Source organism: Argiope bruennichi, chromosome X2, assembly GCF_947563725.1.
Source record: "Argiope bruennichi chromosome X2, qqArgBrue1.1, whole genome shotgun sequence".
In the NCBI taxonomy this organism is placed as follows: domain Eukaryota; kingdom Metazoa; phylum Arthropoda; class Arachnida; order Araneae; family Araneidae; genus Argiope; species Argiope bruennichi.
In genome coordinates this window covers 11138770-11164563 of record NC_079163.1, presented here as the reverse complement: position 1 = coordinate 11164563, position 25794 = coordinate 11138770, and the positions used below count along the sequence as shown (strand labels likewise).

Sequence of the window (25794 nt, the reverse complement as noted above, 5' to 3'; positions counted from 1 at the left end):
TCTCGTTATGGTTAAGAAAATGGCGCATTGTTTGTGATAAACAGTTTACTAAAATCTGTGAAAACAAGCTGGAAATTAATATACTTTCTTTGATTGTTTATATCATATTATTGTTTTCAGAGGTATTCAGAGCAAGAAAAACTGTTCATGTATTTCCGCTTTAGTGTTTTGATTCGAATTCTCTGAATGTAGACAGACTAATTGAAAGGCTAAACACATGCCATTACTTGACAGGGGTAGGAGATAAATTTTATTTCACAAAGAATGAGTTTATTTTTATTATTCAGGTATAATTAATGGACAGAGCCACTATTGGACAGGGGTAAGAGATAATTTTATTTTTCCGATTAATTAAAAGTTTATTATTCAGATATAATTAAAAAAAAATAAAACTTTCATAACATAATATACTCTTTGAAATAAAGGTTTCCTCTAACGTTTATTTTTATAATAAAGAGCTTGTATCATGTGGAAAGTTTTTGAAAGAAAGAATAATTTCATATCACAATGTGTAATTCCAAAAGGTTTTTTATCAAAATAATAATTTGTTTGTAATAATTCAATTGTATAATAATGCATAGTTGGTAAGTCTTTATTGAAGATGAGAATAAAAGATCCTTAGCTGAATATAGACTTCGTTTAAACGCAACAGCTTTACTGACCTTGCAGAAGATTGCTGTTATTTTTAGTTTATAACTAAATTGTTGGTATGTGACTGGATGTGAATTAAATACTAGGTTCACCAGGGGCTCTAAAATCTTCTCTTCCTCTAATCCCTCCTTTAAAAAAAATAAAGGTAATTCTTAAAATCCCGATAGTTCCACCTCAACTGATGTATTTTAGACAGTATTCTAATTTGGCCAGGTATCCATTTTCTCGAGTTGAAAATGAAACCTGATCATTGTAAAGAAAATATTTTTCTCACGAAGCTGTCATTGCAGTTATTCGAATGAGCGGTAAAATCTCCTGTTCAATATTTACAGTAGCCTTTAGCAGTAATAGACCACTTCAGTGGTTTAAGTTGCATTGAATTGCTAGCTTCGGGAGTTGAAAATCCGTCTCTTCCAGTGCCCTATTTCCCCTTCAAGCTTTTGTTCAAAGCCATTTAGCGCCATTTGAGAATACTCATCGTCTTTCAAAATAGCTATTTTATTATCATGACCAAGGCGTCTGAACAAAAGAAATCTCGTTAAAAATTATAATATCCTAATGCTTTTACAAAGTGATAATATGGGGAAGTTTATTGCGTAAAGGAAGTATAAACACATTTGAAATCCGAAGTTTTTGGAACCAGAGGAAGACGAAAAAATCAGACTTGTGTCATTTTTTTTCTTTGACTTCTTAAAATACGTGACACTCTTTGCTTTATTGTTCAAAAAATAATTCTTCATATGGGAATATAGTCATTCATGTAAGTTTTATTCAAAATAGCATTATAATGTTATTTTAATTATAATAATGTTAAGATTTTACTGTGAATATTTAATGGAATTGTTTCTTCACAATTACATATGCTCATTGAGCTCCAAGAAAGCCATAAAATCGTACCATTTTTCTAAAAATTCAAAATATTTTCATAAATGCAAATTTAACATTAGATTCATATTTCATTAAATAATATGCTGTAAAATAATCTTTCATTTAATTGCGAAGGAAGATTTCAATTGTATTTTTAAAAAATTCTTTGCATTCAATAAAATTTTGTAATATCTTTATTCTAAATACTAAATATAATCAGTGTTCTATTCCCATTTTTTATTTTGGCAATGATTGCACTATTCAATTACTAAATTCTATATATTTGTTGGGAACAAAGATTCTGATAAAAAATAATTAAACTTTATGAATTTTTTAATTCTTTAAGCCTATTTCCTTTGATAAACGCTGCATTTCAAAGTTTACAATTAAAACATACCACAATTAAAATCAACACAATTGCAATGTAAAAAGAATTCAAAATAATCATTTAAATTTTTGCATTACAAACATCTGATTATTATTTGATAAAATTATTTTTAATAAAAATAATAATTGAACAATAAATATTGAATGATATCTTTTGAATAAATAAGTATAAATTGAAAGTTCTTAAATTCTTATTTGAAATCAATTAAAACAGTTTGGCAAAATTTTATTCAATATCTTAAAAGTGTTTTCAGAAAGAATGTTTACCACAAAGGGAAGCAATGAAAACCACAATTTTCCAGAAAACTCTTTTAAAGAATTTAAACCAAGACAGAAAAAAAATTTATAATCACTTTAGAATGTTAAAAGTTTCCATATTTGTAGGCTAAATTCTGTTTTTGCTTGATTTTGAACTAATTTCATTTTTTTTTTTTACTATAATTTTGAATAACTTTAGACAATGACTGACTTCTCCATATCTGAATTCGCTTTTTGTCAATTCCCATATGGTTTTCTAGCTTCAAGTGATCAATTGTTATTTTTAAATACTCCAAAACGTCTAACAGATCTAAAAGCATTAATTACATAATTACGTTACAATTTATTTAATTATTTAATTATTATTAATTAAATAATTATTAATGTATTTTAATGTATTTTTTCTATTGAGCAAAAGCTTCTTTTGGAAAAGTAATTAGTTAAAAATTTTATTATTATTCTATAAGATCTTCTACACATTTCTGAGCAAATTTTTTAATGAAAAATGCTGATTAAGTAGGTTTTATTTACTGAATCTGGAAGAACCTATGATTTATTGAATATTTTTTCTTATTATGTTACAGTATTTACATCAGTTTATTTTCCTTGGTATGTAGATGTTTGTTTGCTACAACAACAAAGAGAAAAAAAGGTTGCTATTGCAATAGATTGCATGCTTTTTAGACTTCCAGCACACTATTATGGATCATCATTTAATAATATAATAGCTTGTATATATAGTTTACCATTGACTTTACTAATCTTTCTCTTTTTATTCATATTTTATTTGTAATGAATCTTCTTTATTTTGTGTATGTAATAATACACATTTTTACATTTTAAATATTGTCTTCTCACAAATACCTATAGCTTTCAAACAAGCCACAAAATATGCACTGTATTGCGGTTCTCGTTTTGTCAGCAATCATTAAAAAATTCTATATGACCCTAAAATTTGTCATGTTTCGTTAACGGCTTTCTGTAGTTTAAAGACTACTTGTAATATTCATGTCACATGTTTTGCACTAATTCACCATTACTTCCAAATCTCAAATTTTCAAAATATCAAAGGAAATAACTGGGACACGGCCATTTAGTGACATGTAGCTTCTGAAATTTAAGTATGACATAAACTCATACTTAAATTTCAAAAAGCAATTTACAAAAAAAAAAAGAAAAAAACTATAATTTTTAAGCAACATATTGCTCAAGAATAAGAAAAGGATTGTTCAATTTAATTGTTCGCAATTTTACGACTTTTTAAACGCCCACTTCCGGTTCCAAAACTTCCGTTTCCGGTTTGCTATTTATTCTATAATTTAGCTTCTAGAAATCGTAAAAACAAAAACAAAGCATTTTTGGGTACCTATGTGTTTCTTCATAGTCTGTGCATAGACTATGAAGGGAAAAAAACACATTTTGAAATTTTTTGGCAAAATGAAGTTTTAGTTAGTTACATACCTTGAACTTTTCGTTTAAAAATTCATTTAATCAGAGAGAATCAAATTTAAATTTTGAATACGTTAAATTATTCGATAAATGGTTAAAATCTGTAAAGTAATATTTGTTAATGGTACATTCCATTACTAATTTTTTTCCATTCATTTTCTTCAATATAAATTGATAATCACAAGAAATTAACTAAGGAATTTTTATGCTTTAGTTTTAGTTACATTTGCAAGCAATATGAGGATATTTGTCAAGAGCAGGAAAAAAAAAAAAAAAAACGAACTGAAACATTAAAATTAATGACAATCCAATGAGTGCTATGCTGAAAATTTTGATTAATGATGTGAATTTGAAAGGTAAATTCAGGCAATACTAGGTAACGAAGAAAATGAAAATAAATGCATCAGAAATTGATTTCATAATTCCAGGAAATAAATGAAACTAAACCTCCAAAATCTTGTATAAATGGTGATTAAACTTTAATGGCAAAAAATGGATCAATGAAATTTTTTTTTTCGTAATGATTAAAAGTTTGCGACATAATTTTATTTACGAATTTATTTTAAAGCGTCATAACTGACAATTTGAAATTTATACTTGAGTGGCGTTGGAAGACCCCCTAGAACAAAAGCGCCTTTGGCCTACAACAAATTAATTCCGACCCAATACGTGAATTTTTCCTAAAAACTTTCATAGATTTTTATTGTTATCTAAAGATCCTATCAATCTGGCAATCGTAACCGTATTTTGTAGAAAATATTATTTGTTTAACCGTTTCATTTCTTGTTCGATTCTTGATTTTGAAAACTACATTGATTTCCTAAGGTTTCGTAAGTTTTATATTTCCTAAAATACCGATTTGTTTATTGGTGGGTGACCTGTTTGCAATTTTTCAATAATCTATACTGCTTCTTAAAAGCAAAGATTGATTTCTTATGCAGGATATGTACTCGTTCTCGATTAAAGAATATAATTTTTTGACTCAATTGAATAATAAGAGAAATGCAGTGTAGAGAACGTGTTATTTTATGACTTTTTCCATCATCAAAACTTTCTTTTAGAATGTACAGAATTTTATGCATTGTAATGAGACTTCTGTTCTGACATAACTTGTTTATTCGGCAATTCGGTTAGAGAGATTACAGCGAAGTTCAGATTTCAGATTCCTCAAAGCTTGATACATTGCTCTGGCGCATTTATTTAAAATAAAAGAAAGCTGCCTTTCCCCCGCCTGCTATCGTCTTCGGAAGTGAAGTCCTATGCATAAATAATGGCCTGGCAGGTGAAAGTTTGTCTGAGATTGACGTATAACTGAATGTCTAAAAATACTCGACCGTTTATGGAACGGTCGGCTATTCGGTCGGTTTTAAACCTTTAAATTAATCGATATTAGTACATCTTTCATTTAAAAAAATACCTAAACAAATAAAACAGTCGATATAATTTTCTTTAATAGATTTCAGATAAGTGTTTCGTATGTTTAAAGAAAATCTAGTTACAGAATTAAAAGGTCTTCAGAATATAAAATGGTATAACAGACTGTTAGGTTCTATTGTTATTATGAATAAAGTTTGGCTACTTTTGAGATTGGATGAATGAAAGACAATTTCAAAATATTATAAAAATTTTAAAAAGTTCAATTTCATGCGATAAAATAATTTCCTTTATTTTTTATTGTATTTTTTTATATTCTTTTTTACTTTCATACATAGTTCATATTATTCATAGAACTCTTATAATAATTTAATATTTCAAAATATGTATCCACTCATATTATTTTTGAATTGCCTGGTTTTGAAACCAGACTAGTAAATAATTCTTTTTGAGTTTTAGTGTTTTTTCTCATACAAATGACAAGATTGATCTTGACTGTAATTTTTTTTGATAAAGTTAACCCTGCAGTAGATTAAAATAATTCTATTGAAATATCCCAAAAATGAGCACCTTGTTTGTTAATTATCTGCTACCATAATAAATGGTTAATACGTTAAAAACTAAATTGTTAATGAATACCATTACATCCATCGTTTAATTCTGTTAAAAGCAATAAAAATGAAATTTTTATACGGCCTTTATAACGAAAAAGTCAGTGAGTAAAATGTTTTTCTTACACTTATCTACAAGGATACAAAGTTTCATGTTTCTATCGATAAAATTTTCTGAAATACAGGGTGTTTATAAAGTCCCGGACCCATTTTGATGTTTAATAACTCATAAAATAATAAAGATAGATTTAAATTAATAACATAAATGGTTAAATAGACTCAAAAAGTTTCATGATCCTTGTCAATGAACTTCCACGTGTGCCCACTTCGTCGCACGGAGAATATCAAGTTGATAGTCAATTTCACGCCAGGTAGCGACAAGCATGTCGGCATCCACAGAGCCATTTGCGCACATTATGGCGATTAACAATGCCAGAAACATGAAAGGATGCTTCATCGGAGAACATTATGCTCTTCAGAAAATCAGCAGCATCTTCTATCCTCCTTAGCATATCTGTTGCAAAGGCCATCCTCCTAGGCCTATCGTTCGGTTCCAAAACTTGAACAATTTGAACTTTGTATGCATGCAGTCTTAATTTTTTCTTAATAGCCTTGTACACCGTCGAAATTAGCATATCCAATTCTGTTGCCGCTGATCTCACAGATATTCTAGGATTGTGTAAAAATGTCTCTCTGACACGCTCAACATCAAAATCACTTGTGCAAGGACGTCTGGAACGTTTCTTATCTTCGATACTTCCAATTTCTAGAAAATTCTTTTTCCACCGCAAGATGCTGTTTTTGGATGGAGGATCTTTTTGGTAAATTCTTCTGAAATTTCTCTGTGCTTGCACTATCGATTTCATTTCTATGAACCACCATAAAATCTGTGCTTTCTCTTGTGGTGTATGCATTCTCCTTAATATCCGCTCGAATAAAACACCACATACAAAAGTACTACATAGAACAAACACGTCAAAAGTAAACATAATATTGCAATAGTTGCCAAAAACAAAAGAGAGAAAAATGCAATTAATAAACAGACAATATTTAGAAAAGTACAGATATTTAGACTGGAAAATGAAATTATCTGAAATTAACCACATGTGCAGACGATATTTACAAAAGTAAAAATATTCAATCCTGAAAAGGAAAATATATGAGTTATTCCATCAATAAATGCCATAAGTTTGTTTATATCTTTATTATTTTACGAGTTGTTAAACATCAAAATGGGTCCGGGACTTTATAAACACCCTGTATTAAGAGACAAATTTATTCACTTGGATCATTTTTCCATATTTCTGACCGGCGTATTTGAGCCAATCTTTCATTGTAATTTTCAGAGATAATACACATCACAAAAAAACTGTTAAAAGGACAGAATTGGGAAATAACATATTCTTTGAAAACTACACAAAATTGCCTTCTTTTAGCAATACTTGTGAATATGCGATCCCATTCTTTTGGATCGCATTTGGAAAGGACAGACTTTTTGAGTTTTGTCAGTAAAGATCTATAGGGTGTGTACTGCCAAAGGTATATTTCCTCTTAGTTCAAACATAATGTCAATCGAAACTGGATATATCGGTAACCACTTAGAATAGTATTACATAAAATTGGACTAACCAGTGTGAAGCTTCGTGTGCATAGACGAGTGTGAGGAAAACATTTTACTGATTGACATTTTTACATTCTGAGAGATGTATAAAAATTTTATTTTTTAAACTTATTATCTTCCTCCAGAGAAATCAAAGAACCTTTTCACTTTATTAAATGGAATTTTGTAACTTTAAATATGCGTCTCGGTTCAATATTTAGGGAAATAAAAAGTTGTTCTACTTTTTTAGACACCTAGTATATAATGGTGGGAGCAATATTAAAAGAAATGTCTTGAGTCAGTTTCAACCATTTCAATCTTTACTCAAATCTTCTGTTGATGACTATTTCAAATATAAGTGACAATCAGGTGTATATCGTCCATTGTAGTAATTACTACACTGATAAAATACATTTAAATGAAAATCAAATGTTTGGTTCTTGGAGCTAGATTGCTTTTCAATGCGACTCTTTTCAAATGGTGGTCATTATAAAAGCTGTTTTGTTTATTTATTGGTTTTGTTTATTTTCATTTATCATAAGAAAAATAAAAACCTTTGAATTTCATCTCCTTATTAATGTTTTAAAATTTCTTTTTAAACCCAGTTCTGTGATTTCTAATAAGAACCGAATGATATGACTATTATCGTGGCCAAAAAAATAAATTTTTAAATGAATAATAGAGTCGTGCTATTTTAATGTACAAGGTTTCATTAAATCCTTAAAGAAAATGCAGAATATTCACAAGACAGCCTTATCGAGCCGAAGGTGTGTAATTTATTGATAATAAAAATATTGAGGACGTAGCTTGTAATCTACATTCTCAGCACTGAGTCATCTAAGCACTGCGTGGGCTACAAAACAAATTTTCTCTAATTTAAACAAGGAAAATAAATCACTTATATACCGTTTCTAGTTATTGTAAGATGCAATTCTGGTCAAGTTAGAATAATAATTAATTTGAGCTGCTGTGAACGATTTTTCTTTGCCCTTGATAAAATACATTTTAAGTGCCTGGAAAAGCACTTCGGATCTGGATAATAAAATAAAAGGCTGATTTCAAAGCTCGATTAATGATCAAACAAGAAGAATTACGATTTTTCTTAAGCATGATGATCTGATACAGCTCACCTTAATGGTTTGTAGAATGTGAACCTGTCAATGCAATTTGAAATACTGGTAGGCCTGGCAATTACATTGTTGGATTATAATTGCAGTGAATTTCCTTATTTCGCGAAAGCCTGCCGAATGTTGCTCGCATACAATGTGTCATCCCTACAAGTTTTCAGGAAAGGTGGTGTCCTTCTCTCTGATAACAGTTGAACTAATTTCGGTCAGTCATCATTTCTCGAGTCAATCACCGGTCAAGCACAAACTCTCCATTTCGATGGCCTTCAATTGAACGGGTTTTACTTTCCTGTCTGACACTGACACACATCCCTAACGCCTTTTCAATCAACGGCCGAAATGGTCAATAAACTCGTCTTTTTTTTTGCATTCATTTTCCGTTCTTGTTTTGTTTACATTCCTCTTGTAACGAAGCACGGCCGTTTAGATGAAAAGGGAAAAGCAGCCGAGCCCTTAGTTTGACGTCGCTTTTGACTGACAAGCAATTTTTTTGATTTTGGAAAAACAAAAATTGGAAGGAAGATGTGCGCACACATTAAATAGCCAAGAAAATTTAAATTTTATTAAAATCGAACTTATAGTGGTTATTAAAAATTGAACTAATGTGAAATTTTAAAAGATAATATATATTTATTACAAACTGTATCTTTTGGCAAGTGCGTTTCACATCAACAGCCTTCTTACAACTATTTACACTGTTCACATCATGTGGGGGAGCATAGTGGGAAAAATCGAAGTTCTCTTACCAGAATAACTGTCATCATAAACTCGTTAAAAGTATATATACTCTGTTATTCAAAAAATTACATATCAATTCTCCATAATAGAAATTTTTACAAATTTTTCTCCGGATAGTTGGAATAATGTGTTGATAATTGCAGATAATTTTATTTTGTAATTTTTATTTTATTAAGTAAATGAATGTCTCTTTACAACAGGGTTTATACGTAGTCTTTATCTAGTTGCTTGTCTTCCGCTGTAACGGTATTAATAGTAATGAAGGCAATATAAAATAAATATGGATTTCAGAGTGAAATTTTCATACAGTTCGATGCCATAAATTTGTTTCAATATTTTTCTTTTTAAACTTAGTTTGTCGAAGAATGCATCAATATATGTATAGCGTGTGGCACAAAAGCTATGATTTCTCATTCCGGGATAAATCAATTGCCTGTTATTTTCTTATTTATTCAAACTTTAATGTACATCCAAAGAAAAAATAATTAAGATTTATCTGAAGATATAAGTTGCACGTCTCTATTTTTATTATATAAAATATTGTAAATTTGCCCGAATCAGTATCATTCCCTAATTGGCATTAGGGAATGATTTTTATGTAAACTAAATAGCTCGAGTATGAATTTATTATTTTCCCGTTCTTTTTCAAAATCTCTTTTTAACTACTTGATTCAATAGAGAATTGTATTTTTTATTAAAACTAATACTTATGTATGATGGTGAAAAAGGAAAATTATTTCTACACGAATGGTCTTCAACGTTCAAAAATTTACCGAAGCCATCAACAACTGGTTTTGGAATGCGTGTTGTCATGTATAAATATCCAAATAGTTATATTGTTTTATCGCATTCGTAACTTTTTTTCACCAAATATTTACCTAGATGGTTTCTATCTTTGGGGATCAGGTAAAAGATCCGATTTCCACGAAAAAGGTGGAAGATCTTATTAGACTCAAAAATGGCACTATTGACTCGTTTCCAAAGATTTGAATGCGTAACTGATATTTTTTTGGATAGATTGCACTATTGTGCTAACTCGGAATGTTGAAAATATTATCCCTCAACTGTTTGAGTGCCGAAGAAGTTTGATATCTTCTGATGATTTTTTTTTTCTCATTCATACAAAAATGCAGAATTAAGTGAACGTGTATGGGGAAAAAATTAAGGAAATTAATCATCTAATTTGATAACTAACACTGCATTATAAAAAAAAATATGAGCTGAAAAGCGCAATAGCACTTCTTAGAATATCCTTTTCCATGTTTTTTTAATGAAAAATAGTTTGTAGCTCAAAATTTATTGACTCAAGTTATTTCAGCTCAAGTTTTTAGATTTTATTTAAACTCTCATTGTTCTGTACTTTTTAGCCTTTTAATTAGATAAAATAAGTAAATAAATAAATAAAAATATAAGCACGCTTTTATTAATGTAAGAAGTACATTTTTATCAAAATTATGAATGCCAAAAGAAAATCTTAAAATAGTGTAAATAATATAATAAGGAATTTAGGCTATAAAGACTATGGTATAAAAAAAAATCTTAAACCATTTACTGAAGTATTAAACATGATTAAATTTCCAATTTTCTTGAAGTATTCATATCAATGTTTCAAGCTTTTATGATTTTGTTTTGATGTTCATATTTTTACTAAACAATTATACTTTTTACTTCTTTGTCTTTTTACAATAGCACTAACTGTTAGTAATGCCATCTTTAAACGAGCGTAACAAGTGTAAGTGATAGAAAGGAACAGTATTTTTTGCATCCTTGTTATTTTGGATTATAAAAAGGGAAAAAGAAAACAGTTTCAATATTTTATGTTCATTGCACACAGAATGTAAAATTGAAGTCTCCTTCCCATAGTCGATTATTTTCTCATTGTAAACCCTCTAAACAGAATTTGATTTGTGATAGAGAGTAAGATTTCAAACTAGTATTTTATCTGTTTCGTAAATCGCATCCATCTGAGCCCTAAATACAATATACATCTGAATATACAATACATCTGAACTCCTTGTCTGAAACTAATACGGATGGTGACAAAGTGTGTCCGATTCCAATGAACGATTGCTGTTTGAGAATATTTGTCAAACAATGAAGTTGTCATGATCTCGTTTCAGTCGTCCCGGTTGACTGCCCTTCAAATGACCAGAGGCTCCTTTTTCAGTCACCCTAGATTTTCCCATTTTCTCCGTTGAACTACTTATTGGTAGATAATTATCAATTAACAAATTATTATACTCTATTACTAACGAAGAATGAATTAACTACCTTGTTTAATAAGATTTCCTAAGTGAATCTTCTAAAGATTTCCCATGAGATCCAAACCAAAATACATGCTATGCCCATCAAAAATGCCCATCATACATATATTAATAGCCTGGCCCTTCTGAAAAGATCGGTGTCATTTATGGGCCAGTGACATGGCACGCAACTCGTTAAGCATCATCGCCTTCAAGATCGTACCTAGGGGGTGGCTAGACTGGTCCCCGCCTAGGGCGTAGGCAGAGGGAAGGGGCGAAAAAATAGTCATTGATAAAGTTTAAGAATTAGATTAGTATGATCTGCTGTATTAGTAAAAAATTATGCATGAATGATCTTCCTGTGATTGGTTAGAAATTATGAATAAATCAATCTTTCAGAAAGTGTGTACAATTTGCGATTTATTACTTAAATAAATCGCAAATTGTACTTACGTAATATTTTTTATCAATATAGTTCATCCATCCTTTGGGTACATTTAACGTATCAGAACGTTCCGTATTTGTTTGAATTTGTTTCCTTTTTTTGTAATTCTAATTAGCTTAAGTTATCTCAATATCATGCAACAGTATATAATCCAAATAATTAGAAATAAATCAATTCTTACGTAAAAGCTACTACCTTCACATGTTCAAAAAATTAAATGCTCTTCAGATACAAAAGTTATTTCAAATAAATGTGTAGTCAATATAATGTGTAGGTGTGTAATGTAGATGTGTAGTCAAATAAATGTGTAGGGTTAAGATTCTTTTTTCCAAGAGCATGCCATTTTTTAAAAAATCTACTATTAAAAATTAGAAAATTTTCAAATCTATGTAAAAAAAAAAAAAAAAAAAAACATGCATTTTCCAGAGGGACTTCTTAGAGAAAATGAAAAATGCACCACGTAGTGATGAGACGCAGCTTTGAAAGATCTGCAAAGGGTGCAGAATCATCTTGGTACGTCTCTTCTTGCCTGTTTTTTTTCTTTTCCTGAAATATTTTTTAAGTGCGGTGATACTACGTAGAAGTATTATAATACCTAAATATTTCGGTTTTCTGCAACTTAGGAAAACGAAATTCGAATATTTTCATTCATTTAAAGACGATAATGATTATAAATAGGATTCTCTTATACTTTTAATTCGAATTTTGATATCAGTTCTAGAGTAAATGAGCATCTTTCAGTGAAACTTCTAGGGATGCTGAATATCAGTTCTAGAGTAAATGAGCATCTTTCAGTGAAACTTCTAGGGATGCTGAATATCAGTTCTAGAGTAAATGAGCATCTTTCAGTGAAACTTCTAGGGATGCTGAATATCAGTTCTAGAGTAAATGAGCATATTTCAGTGAAACTTCTAGGGATGCTGAATATGTTCTAGAGTAAATGAGCATCTTTCAGTGAAACTTCTAGGGATGATGAGTGACTTATAAGCGGCTCTTATTTAAAGGGGAAAAAGTGTGTGTGTGTGTTTTCTGTGCACATATTCAGTTTTAAAACACAAATGAGGACTCTTTAGAAACAGTAATATTTATTGCTTTATATCAGGCATAGTGTGATCTAAAGCATAAAATATATTAGTCTTACACTTCTTTTTCTCCCCGCTCAACTCGCAGTGTTTCAAGACAAAGCACTGTGGCATTTGACTCGGCGCTGGAGGACAAAAATGGGCCACAAAATAAAATTAAAAGCTGAATTTTGTTCTTTTATAATGAATCAGACTTCAATATTTTATGCTAAAGGAAGTGCTTAAGGTAATTCTACTTTATATATTCGAAATACCAATACCTGATAGTTTGATTTCAACCTTACCTTCCACCCAAATTGATTAGATCTTTAATCCTTACCAAATGCTTTAGTCAAATTATAATGTGTGAGCAAAAATAAAGTGTGACACATTCCACGAACCCAGTAACAGAGCATCTCTTTTGAAATTAAAGAATTTGAGATGCCTGGCATTCCTATGACCTTAACCCCTTAATTGTTTTATTTTCTTTACTATCTAATAAGATGACACCTTCTCTTTTGGGAATATTCTCTTATTTTGATTCAAATGAAAATCCATTGAATACTTGACTTATCTATGTATTCGAAGTAATTTTAATATTGAATTATATTCGTTATGAATGGTTTCTTTTCTTACAACTATCTAAAATCGATAAATCGATGCACGTATGGCATACGGGCGAAACGGTTAAGCGGTTAAATAAGATTAAACTTCAGTGAAGATTAAACACTTCTTGATTAATTTTGAAGAAAAGAATTGAAGCCAATGAATGAGGATTTCTTTAACTTTTTTTATAACATCATTTTATTGACAAATATTTAGATCCAATCTTTTATGCTAAATGAAAAGAATCATTTTGAATTATTCTTATCAGCGTTATTTATAAAAACACGCTCTCAAATCGACACAGAATTAATTCTATTTCTGAACCGTCACAGAATTCTGAACAGATTTTGTTTATTTTAAGCAGAAATTAGACATTCCATTTGTATTTTTACACGCATTTATTTAAATTCGTTCATATTTCAAAGACAGAGGCGTAACTAGGTTGAGGCAGGCAAAGCATGTGCTCTGCTGCCATTATCAGAATTAGAAGAATTGGAGAATCAGTTTGTAATGCTTAGAGGAATACTAAGTTTTGTTTTAAACTCTTGTTTTTCAGATTCATAAAAATGAAAATTATTCAGGATGAAAAAATGAAATCAGGTGAAGGAGAACGTACAGAATGTTTACAACCGGGAAATCAATACAAACTCTGTTTCTCAACACAAAATAACAAAAACAGATCTTTAACAGGTATATGGATGATCAAAAATCTGTTTCCGAAAAGCCAAGGTACTTTCTAAAGATGTTGGTATGGGGGATAAATTTGAACATTTTTATTAATACTTAAATACCTAGAGAAGGGCAGGTTCATTTAACTTCACAGGGGATCTCGCGTTATAAATGGAAATGAAATGCCATAACATCCATATTCATACGTATTCAATTTTTTCGTTCCTTCTGAAGATCGTGATAAATTAGGAATAAAGTTTTGTTCCTATTTTCAAAGAATATAGAGCGAAATACTTTTACTAGTTTGGTAAACTGTAAAAAAAAAAAAAAAAAGTCAACTGCAAATAATTATTTGTAGGTCCTCTGCGAATAAATGAATGGTGTATATAATTTTTGTTATTAGTTATTGCTATTTTTTACTAAATCAAATGTAATTGTATGCACTTTAGATAAAGTTGTTTAAGCAGGAAATCAAAGAAATATACGCATTTGTTTTACATTTTTCTAGGAAAGGAAGATTTCTACTCAAACAGTTGTTCGAATTTATCATTTAAGTCTTTTTAAATTAAAATATAAGAAATCACTTTATTTAATCAAGTTTAGTGAAATTTCAATAAAAACTTCCAAATGGTTTTTATTAAATATATTTTAAACACTTTTGTGACAAGCCCTTAAGATTCAAAGAACCATCTATTGTGAATTATCTTTTCTAATATTAAGACAATGTTATGTTTGTTGGCTCATTAATGATCAGAATATTTGATATCAAGTGACTAAAGAATATTTATCGCATTTAGGAGAATCGGAATACAGCTCGAATTTAAATAATTTTAATAAACCAAAATGTAAGCATTAAAAATTAAATGCTCAATGAGTTTCTGGAAATGTTATAGAATAAAAATTTACATATACTTCCTTCTTCCAAATATTATGTTTTTAATCATTTAATTTTTTTAAATTCGAATAGTTAAATCGTTCATTTTCACCAAGTCTTTAAATCTTTTTTTCCCTCCTATTTAGATTTTCTTTCTTCCTTTGTACGATTTTAAGCTTAAGTCAATATTTATTTCAGGAGTAGAATTGCTGTATGAATAGTTTTATGCTTGAATTATTTAGAAGAATTTTATAGCTTCTAAGTTTATAGATATTCTTAACTATGTATTACTTAAGAAAGTGGCAACTTTTTCTTATTTTCAAGTGAAAATATCTGATCTATTAATTTGCTGTTATAAACAAAATGTAAGTAGATAGAAAAATAATTTTTAATTATTTTAATGAAAATTATTTGAAGCATCGGCGATTTTAATGATTAAATTAACATTATATAAATCAGCTATATTTTTCCACCAAAATTAACTTTTTTTTTTAGATATTTTATCATTTTATGAGTGCTAGTCCCTCCCCATCCCCCATGCATATTACATGTTGTTGTGAATATATGATCATTTATATTTCAGAATCGCATTCGGGATGTGATGTATTTTTAATGCAAATGAATATTTTAGATAATAGCTAAAACTTTTTATTTTCTAGATATATGTAATTTTTCTTAGTCTCAGGATGAATGAATCTTCAATTAATTTGTTATTCAATTCCGTGTGTAGCTTAGATGTATATTTTAAAATTAGCTAAGTAAGGAGCAATAATTGCAATCTACATTTATCATTTTGAGCAAACATGATTTAAACAATCTTCATTAGGTTTAATATTTTTAGGAAGTCATTCTACTTAACTTTCTTTTTATCAATAAAATATAAGATCCTAAATCATCAACCCACAATAGATGCAAAATAAGCTGAACATTTTTATTTTGTTCGTGTAACAAAATTTAGTTCAAATGATACTATATTTTTTGCGCATAGTTTCTTTTTTGTATCTTACCTTTTTTTTGTATTTATATTTAAATATTTTCAATACCTAAACTAAAATTTAGGTATTGAAATTTAGATATGGAACTTAGGCAGGCATTACAAAATTAAGGCAATTCTGTAAAATAACAATCACATTAATTCCAAAATGTTTCATATATTACTTAGGTTTCATTGAAATTCCAGTTTTAATATTCTCTGGTATAAAGTTTCAGAGGAAAGAAAGGTATCATGCAGATTATAGCTTTAAAAAAGGGGGGTTGCGTTGTTTTGGTATTTTCCCTGGACCTCATTTTAAATAGGTACGCTTTTATTGAAAAACAGAATTTTGTGAATGATTTTTTACCCTTCCTTATATACTAAGATACCAGAAATTTTGTTCAAATGTGTTGTTCAAGAAAATACCGTACTTTAATATTTTTAGAACTTAGTTACCAATAATTCGATTACTTATAATTTAGTTAAGGAGACTTAGTTGCCATAGAAGAGTGTCGTCTGATAGGGAATTTAATTAAAATTTTATCATAGGATTCAATAACAATGAATTATGAAATATATTGGAGACTATAAAGCAGAAAATAATTGTTAATTTTTTTAAAAAAGCTTAACACACTTTTGATAAAATTCCAAATAAAATATAATATTTCATTAAAAAATCAGTATTAAAAATAGTAAAAGCTTGAAGCAATGAATATATTTTAAACCACAAAGAATATCTTTAAAAATATTCCTAATTTATTAAAAAAATTATATTTTTATAATTGCAACTTATATGAAATATTTCATCAACACTTTGCACTTTTATGATTGTTTTGATCTCCAGATTTTGATGAAATTATTTTGTACTTTTTAGTATATTTTTAAAAATTTATTTTTAAAGTATTTTATTTTCCTTAATAATTATCTGTTAGGCAGCAAAAGGCAATATCTGTCATTATTTTTATCCATTTCAGGTACTTTGTTTCGACAGTAATAATATATTCATTTTATCGCATGTCAACAATTCTTTAGTTTTATATCTGAAATGGAGGATCTGCACGCATTTTCTATGGGTAAAATTTGATCTTAAGCGGAAAATTCTGTTGACGGAAAATGTTAACCTTTTCTCGATTCTTTCCAAAGAATTGGTGTTGTTGAGCCGGATATTTACTCTCAGAAAAGGCTAGTTATTATTTTTAACCCTTTCGTGACTGGAGGCTGTGGAGGGGCTCATTTAAATGACACGTTCGAGGGGATTGTAATAACTAAGAATGCGAATTTCCCAGTTAGAAAAGTTCCAACCTATTTTTCATCCTGGAATTTCCATTGAGTAAAAGTAAGAAAGGTGGCAGTCATTCAGCAATGGAAGAAATATGCTGAGAGGAAAAAGAATACAAATAGACAATCCTGCAAAAAATTACACTGGAAGAGAAAAAGAGCCCTTGAGTTAAGGTGATGAATATTGAATGGAGAATTGTATGCCAAATTGGAAGGCCTGAATGATGTTCTTTAGAAATGTAAATTTTAAATGAATGTTGCTTAGATGAGATTTGATCATTGCTTCTTTCACTGGGAAATAGACAAGTGCAAAAAATACTGTATTTTTTTCCTGGAAAGTTTATTGTTGGAATGAATAAATAACTATCTTTACAAATAATTGTAACTTTTTAATCGTGCCTAATTTAAAATTAAAATTTTTTACTATTATAAGAGAAAAATAGTTTCTTTTTTTACATAGGATAGACATTTGCATACTCTGGTAACACCGACAGGTTTTGCTATTGCACATATTATTACGACGAAAAGGTAATTTACTTTTAAAAAAATGAGAGTATATCCTAGATATTAGAGCCTCTTTGTCTTTTTACGCATCATATGGTTCTCTATATAAATACCCATGATACATAGCGCACTTTAAACTGTTGTAGGAAAAAAATATTGCTACATTTTTGTATTGATTATATAGTAATTTGATAAAAATTAACCTTTAAATCTTTTTTCGAATTTCTGAAAGTTAGTATTGGGAAAATGCTTAATATTTTATACCTCCAAAGCGAATTAAAAATCTAAGCTAAGATGAAAATATCTTATTTGCAAAGGGTTCATAAAAAGTTACTATGCACAAGTTTTTAACAGAAATTTTTAATTGGAACGTGAATTTAGTTTCGATGGTTTTTTTGCATTTGCTGTTAATTCTTAAAATATTATCGCTTACTCTGTTTCTATCTATGGATGGTTAAAGCAATCTACCCAAATTCACTGAGTTCCTGTAAGATGAGATCTTAGTATCGTATTATATTTTGATAAAAGCTGTAGAGGAATCAACTCTGGTTATTAATGGGAAAAGAACTCGGTGTCATTGCCTGCCGTTTCGAGAAATATCCATTAAAATCCTTTAAAGCTCATCAATTCTTGTTTTTTAATACTTAATATTAATAATAAATTGTATTACATTTTTGAATAATGTGAAAAATTGAATCTCATTTAACAATGTTTTCACCCTGAACAGATATATGTTTAATTTTGGTTGTATAGACTTCCTGACTTGAATCCTTACCTGGATGACTGCCTATAACTAATTATGTAGTAGTATATGCTTAAATATGCACTATTTAATAATAATTAATGAAAAATGTTGTACATATTGTATTTTTTTTTGGTGTTTTGAGGACATTTTAGATAAAGAGGGAACTGATCATGTAACTAAAATTACTTATTTGTTAATTGAAAACTTTATTTGATTAAATGATGCTGAACATGCCATTAGGAATTTGATGATTCAAAAACAGCAAAGCGTTTGAAAATAATAGCAGTCTAAAAAGTTGCATAAATTCCTATTATATGAGTAAAAACCTTTAATTTATATCGGAATTAGGGCTTCAATTAATTCTCCTCAGAATGTGTCATATTAAATTTAGACATAAACATTTCCTTTGGTGAGATGCCCTTCTTATTTGTTTGAACTGTCTGTGCATTCTTTCAGTAAAATACATTTTAATAAAATGACTAAATTTTAACAATTGTAGACTTATCCAATTTGATCGAAATAACATCACCTTAAGATGTTTGAGAGAGATGCCCGAACCTCTCAAACATTTTGAAATATTCCTCTTCTGATTGGAGAAATTTTTCAAACAAAACTATTAGATCTCAAATTGAGTTAGAAACTATTTCATTATACAAATTACCCAAACAATCTTTAATATTTTTCATGAAAGGATTAAATCTTTAGAATTCATCAGTATGATGTTCAGATAATGATCGTCAATGGAAATAGAAATAAATAAATAAATAAATGAATGGATGGAATTACTGAATTAATTGACTCGGTATTCATTCTCAGTAATGCTTAAATGGCTATAAAGAAAATCCTTTTTCCATATAAAATAGGCTACTAAACAATTCCTAAGGAATAAATATCTACTGAATCAATTGTTTGAAGATTCAGATACGTATTGAAAAATGATTAAAATCTGAACACGATTTCATTGATTTTTCTTATCGGAGTATCTAATTTTTTATTTATTATTTGAAGCTTTTTAGGAATTTTTTAATTCATCGAATAATATTTCAAGTTTCTTTTGGTATTTCTTCTCAACACGAAATGCAATAAGTTGCATAAATTTCCCGGTTGAAACGACCACTCGTATCATCTTGAGTCGTATGCTAACCTCTTGACTCCGAAGAATGATTCATGTAATTACAACTCTTTTGTTAATTTTTGTTTCAAAAATGTGTTATAAGCAGGTGCAAGAGGGAAAAGGGAAAAAATTCCGGAAGAAAATTTCCTCTCACCCACTCATCACTGTCGATTGCTGACAAGGCTTTTCGATTTCGACATAAGAAATCCGCCTATTGCGGTTAGAAACTATTTAGCTTCAAAACCTTTTTGCTGTTTTTATTTTTCTTGTTTGTTTATTTGTTTCAAGGATATGACGGATAAATCGGCAGAAACATAGATTTGTAAGTTTGACTTTTTCAGAATAGTTTTTCTTCAGTATTGTATGATTCTAACGTCTCTCCACACTATTAAACCAAAAGAAGTAGATACTTCAGATTTTAATATTAGCTAATCTATCTACAAAAAATATACCTATTGAAAAACGATAAACATTCTTAATGAATTGCGATATTATTAGATTATTTAAATTTATTTTGAGAGAATTCATGTAGATGAAAAAAAATTGCAAAAGCACTGAGCTTGATAGTCTTAATTGACATATTAAAACATTATGCTTTCAGTTTGTATTGACTTCTGCTAAAATATCATTCTAGATTGTTAATTTTTATTCTCAGTGCGATTTTTTTGGTGCAAATAATTAATATATTCAGGCTTTAAAATTATTTTCTAAAACAATCAAGCTCAAAATGTTACATCCAAATTTCGTCTTTTATTTGCTTTCTAAAACGTTTACTGTTGAGGAATTCATTTTAATATAAAGTAAGAAGTTAATTAGTAAATCCATTCGCTTCTATCTTAAGTATAAACAATCCCATCAAAATACGAAGAACGATCGGAATTTTATTTGAATAAGTTAAAACAGTAGTTTTTAAGTAATAATATTTACCATTTCGAACACAGATATAATTACAGGTTTCATTTTCGCTTCTTTTAAACAATTTTCGTTAGGATTATAGACGCATAAAGTCCGCAGGATTTGAATGGAAGTTCATCTTCCTTTTTAAGCAATGAAACAAGCATAGTGTATTTTAATACTTAATTCATTTTCTTTAAAGTAATTGTTAGGATTTTAACATCCGAAATTTCGTGATTTTAATAGATGAATGATTGTCATAATTGTAGCAGTGTTTGAGATTTCACTGTCGTATATTTTTCATTTTGAATGAATATTTCAATGTTTGTATATAATTAAACTAATTTAACGAACTTGGTTCAATATAAGGTTTTATTTTCTAGATTTTTAAAAAGATTTCTTCAGATAATGTTTATTCGAAAGATAGCACTTCGAAATGATGCATACTCGGTTATTATGTTTTTAATTCTTCAGTTAAATCACTTTTTATAATTATAGAAACTCTTTAAAGGCGAGTAACTTTTTTATTCATAGATTGCTTAAGAGATATTTCTTAGCAATATTTCTGTTAGTCAGAGGTATTTTTATTCATAGATTGCTTAAGAGATATTTCTTAGCAATATTTGTTACTTAGAGGTATTTCTATTCATAGATTGCTTAAGGGATTGATTCCTTCAGAATCCTGATCGCTCTGAGTTGTGTCGTGTCCACCAACTAACATTCACTTGAAGAGTGGATTGAAAGGGAGAGCCCCATTTCCCCCTGTTGCGTCACTCAATGGTCTACTTCACGAAATGATCTTGAGAGGTCAAGAATAAGTTGAAAATCCAAACAGTAGTCATATCCCTCCCCCCCCCCCTCGCCAAGCGTCGCATCTGCAGGTATCCCTTGGCGGCGCCATCTGTCGGCACTCGTTCAAGGTTCCCACTCTGCCTCTTCGTCCAGTGGCTCTCCTCTTCAATCGGCTCGGACGGTGCTTCCCTTTCAGGACGCCGTTCCCTCACAGGGAATTTAATTCGTTCTTTTCTCTCACCTACAGAGCCTGTAAAGCGGCAACTCATCCCGTCGACGATTGCTCCCACTCATCGGTAAGTGGACGCTTTGTTTACATCTCTCTCAGCCTCATCACTCTTTAGGGTCCACAGCTTCCGCTTGTTCTGGCGTCTTTCGTCAGGAGGGGGCACGAATCAATTTCTCCCCCTTCTACTCCTTCGCTCGATTACGAGGGGAGGCCATCCGAAATGTTTTGTTGCATATTCAATGTTCTGTGTCCCTAAATGATATCCCTGAATAATATCTCTTTTATGTCCTAATTCGAAGGGTCATTTCTCAAAGTTGTTTCACTGCATATTTCAAATGTAAATAATTGGTAAAATATTTTTAATGTTGTATACTTGTAACAAATATTGATTTGAAAGCTTTAGTTTATGCAAACCAGAGCATTCTCAAGAGCAATTTCTTTAATCCCTTTCTGCAAAAAGGGATGGGATTTTGGATGTTATACTGGATAGGAATTTCCTACGTTATAATTAGAAAAAGATTTACGTTGCTTTAAATGAGTTTGTATCATCCATAGTATTAGATTTAATATAAAATTTCATTCATCAGAGCTTGTTGACTGTTCACTGTTAAATATTATTACTTGGTTATGATTTCTCATTGCCTTGTTTAAAGGTTATTCTTTAAAAAAATCCAAAACCGCTTTAAAAAATGATTTTATTCGATTGGTATATTTTATATGCATTTGGTTTGTAGGGCTAAAATGAATGGAACATTTTAGATGTCAGAGGACATGAACGCTAAAAAGCACTGTGTTGACAGTTGGCAACAACTTTTTTATTATTTATTGAAGTTTAGCAATTTAAACTAGCAATTTTGTACAAAAAGGGTTTTAGTTTAGCAATTTTATACAAAAATTGGCTTTTTAGCTTTACCAGGAGTCTTTAAATATTCTTTTATAAAATGATACATGGTGATCTGTTAATAATAAATGAATAGTTAATGTATAACATTGTTAAAAAGCTAATTTCTAACTTTGAAAGAGCACCGTCGAAGAACAGTTTTAAAAAATTCAAAATAGTGTTACGTATAGTGTCTTGAAATAGAGTATTTGATATAGAACAGAACATTAAATGGAAACAAAGAAATTTTCTTACAATTAATTTCTTGAATGAATGCAATTTTATTTCATTATTTTTCTTGCGTTCAGGAATAATTCATATATAATACCGTGATGAATATATGTTATTGCGAAAAATAGCCCTACTTTATAAAGCGCTGAAAGCGTTATTGTTTAAATATTGTTTTAATAGAATTAAATAAGTTTTTATCACTAACGTTTTTGAAAGCTATAAAAATGTTTATAAGAGAGTATTTGATGAACTGATGCAAAAAATTCTTTAATATCAGTGCCCATTCAGGAATGCATTGCAATTAATGTTGAGGCATCTGTGAAGAATAAATTTTATTGTTTTACTTCATATTATATCTGATGCTTGTTTACTAGAAGTTTTGGGAAACTGGCGGTACATTTTTTCATAATTTTTTTTCATCTTCTTAATGTTGAATATGCTTTAGGAAATTGGTCAAATTTGATTACTTTACAAACCCACATAAGGTTTTTTTAACCTCAATAATTTCCGTTGCTTATTTATAATGGAGTACTTTTTCTACATAATTTTCCCATTTTATGTTATTCAAATCGAATTAAAAGAAGAAAAGAACTGTTATTCACAATTTCTAATTACATAGGAGAAGATAATCCTAGATGTTGCCTACGGTTGAAGTTTGAAAATTCTCTTTTATGTTTCCTCTTTCATATAAAATCAAGTGAGGTATCAGCCATTTTGAATAGCTCGAGAATTGATGTGCTAGTTTGATATACTCAGCAGGTAATCATCAGAAAGACCTTAATAAACGTACCGACTCCCTGTTGTTGTGGTTGGCGAGAAGCTGTTTAACAGCCTTGCGATCTTTTGGAAGCAACTTTTTTTCGATTACCTTTTAAACCTTTTAGTATCTGAGTCCCAGTTTTCCATACAAGTTCGAATCGATAACTTTCCTCCATGTAAATCATATCAAAATACAATTTGAATTATTTATCATCTTTTGAAAAAATATAGAAATGTCTATATTTTATTTTCGTATTAATCTGCTTATGTATTTTACTTTCAGCGTTAGAAATATGCAAATTATAATTTTATTCCGTCAGTAAAATGTTTCAAATATCAATCATGGTTTACTATTAATCAATTACGCAATAAGAATGGAAGAATAATTAAAATACGGTTTGCACAATTACAATTCACAATCACCCTTAAAAATTCCAGTCTATGTATTTTATTTTCGAATTTTTTTATTTTGCTCCTAATAATTAGTTGTTTCTTATTTTTCGTTTTTGTTAATCTTTTTCTTTTATTCCACACTTCCCTTAGGCAATGTATGCAACAGGTGGAGAATTTCTGGGTTACCGAGGCAGAATTAGCTGAAACTCGGAAAGTTATTGTAAAAATTATATGTAGATGATTAAATTCGTGAAGTTGTAAGTTCGGAATCTACTCGACTGACAAGGTTAAATTTTAGTTCTGGTGCTTCAAATCTAGCCAAAAATTGCAAGAAAACTACAATTTTTAGGATAATTTTCAAAAAGAAGAATTTTAAAATATTGAAATTTAAATGATAACACAGTGGGGCACTGCATGAAATAATAACCGGAACGGAAAAAATAAAATTTGCGTTATTACATACAGTTTTATCAGGGAGCCGAAATAGTTGATCAAGAAGCTACTTTCTGATCATTATTTGCGGCTGCTGACAAATATTTCAATTCTGAACTCGCTAGCACTCATTAATATTTTAGTCGTCTCATTTGAAATTGATTGAATCGTATTATTTGAACAAAGTGAACTAAAAATCGCTTAAGGGCTTTTAAAAACAAACATTTTTACTTTTGTTTCACTTTGAGAATTCCCCCTCCCATTTTGAGGTCTGTAAATGCGGAATTTCATAAATTTAGATTTTTTTTCTTTGTTGAATGCTTCTACATTTTGGATATGTAGCAGTTATGTATATTGATCTTTCTAGTTCACTGATGCATTTTTGCGAGTAAAGTTTTTTTTGCAGATTACCTCACAACTTTTGGTTAATCATCGATTTCACTGTATATAACCGCTCATTTTTCAGTAGGTAACACTTTTTCATGAATGTTAGGTACAAAAATTTCAGCAAAGAAAATGTATTTTCTATAGAAAAAAATTGGTAAAAGAATTGGTAAATACATTTAGCTTGGTTTATAGGCTGTCTAAAATAAACGCAAAGAAAGAATATAATTGAAATTTTAATACAACTGATATTTGTTAAAATTTTACTATGGTTAAATCGGCCATCATTTAGATGAGCTGCTGCTGGGGTTTGAGTATTTTTGGCATAAAATATATTTCAGTCATTACTTGAAATAAACTCATCTATAATTGGAAAAGCAAATGCTTCATAAAATGTATTTTTCTTAGTCTTTTCATTTCTCTATCCCAGGGATAACGTTGCATACAGTATTCAGCTTTCTTTTTTATCACGTAGAAAGGATTACATTATCTGTTTGTTTATTTCAAGAATTATTCTTGGCGGAAAAACCAGGCACCACTTCTGAAATGCCACGTTTGTCAATGCGAAAGAAGGCAAAGAAATAATTCAAATAATTTTTACTAAACTTTGAAATGACATCAACCGCTCCATAGTATTATGTTAACCTATTGCTACACTCTTTTAATTTGAAAACTATGCCAAGAAAAGCATCTTTTTTAAATTTATTATTGCCATAACAAATTAAATATTAGTTCTGGAATTAAAAATTAACACACTTTCCAGGGAAACTCTCAAAAGCTGTTTTTCTTTTACTGTTACAAAAATTACTTAATCAGAGATCTTTGTTCATAATTTTCTTGTTCTGTGTTTTTACTTTCAATAAATGCTTTCGTTAAAATAAAATTCTCATATAATTGCCATGAAACGGATCAGTGACCGCATGGTTAGGGGAAAAGGATATGAGATTTCTGCTCTTAAGTTTGGTTTGTTTATTATGATTTTTTATTTTGTCCCTGAAAAACAGAGGACGGCTATGACCGTTGAAACGCTTATATGTTACGCTGGCATTTATTTTACGTATCTAAAAATTGTTTCTATAGATAAATGACCGTTACAGCAGTCCAAAATTGAACTAGCCGTCATTAACAAGCTCGTTTGTCCATGTATTTAGTTATAAAGTTAAAAATTTGTTTTCAGTAGCGATTACTATTGTACTTCATATCAATAATTTGAAATCAAAGCTTTT

General features: G+C 29.3%; 1 protein-coding gene across 6 annotated transcripts in view; it reads left to right on the top strand.

The window, feature by feature from the left end:
* LOC129960811 (CD151 antigen-like) overlaps positions 1-25794 on the top strand; it is a 165717-nt gene that overhangs the window by 94710 nt on the left and 45213 nt on the right. For 3 of the 6 annotated variants that reach the window (XM_056074470.1, XM_056074469.1, XM_056074468.1), the window contains one exon: positions 21508-21556. The exons of 2 other annotated variants lie outside the window; for them this stretch is intronic. The gene's annotated coding sequence lies outside the window, so the exon portion shown is untranslated. Of the gene's footprint in view, positions 1-21400; positions 21557-25794 lie in introns of those variants that run through there. One more of the 6 variants, XM_056074467.1, reaches the window with a different exon arrangement.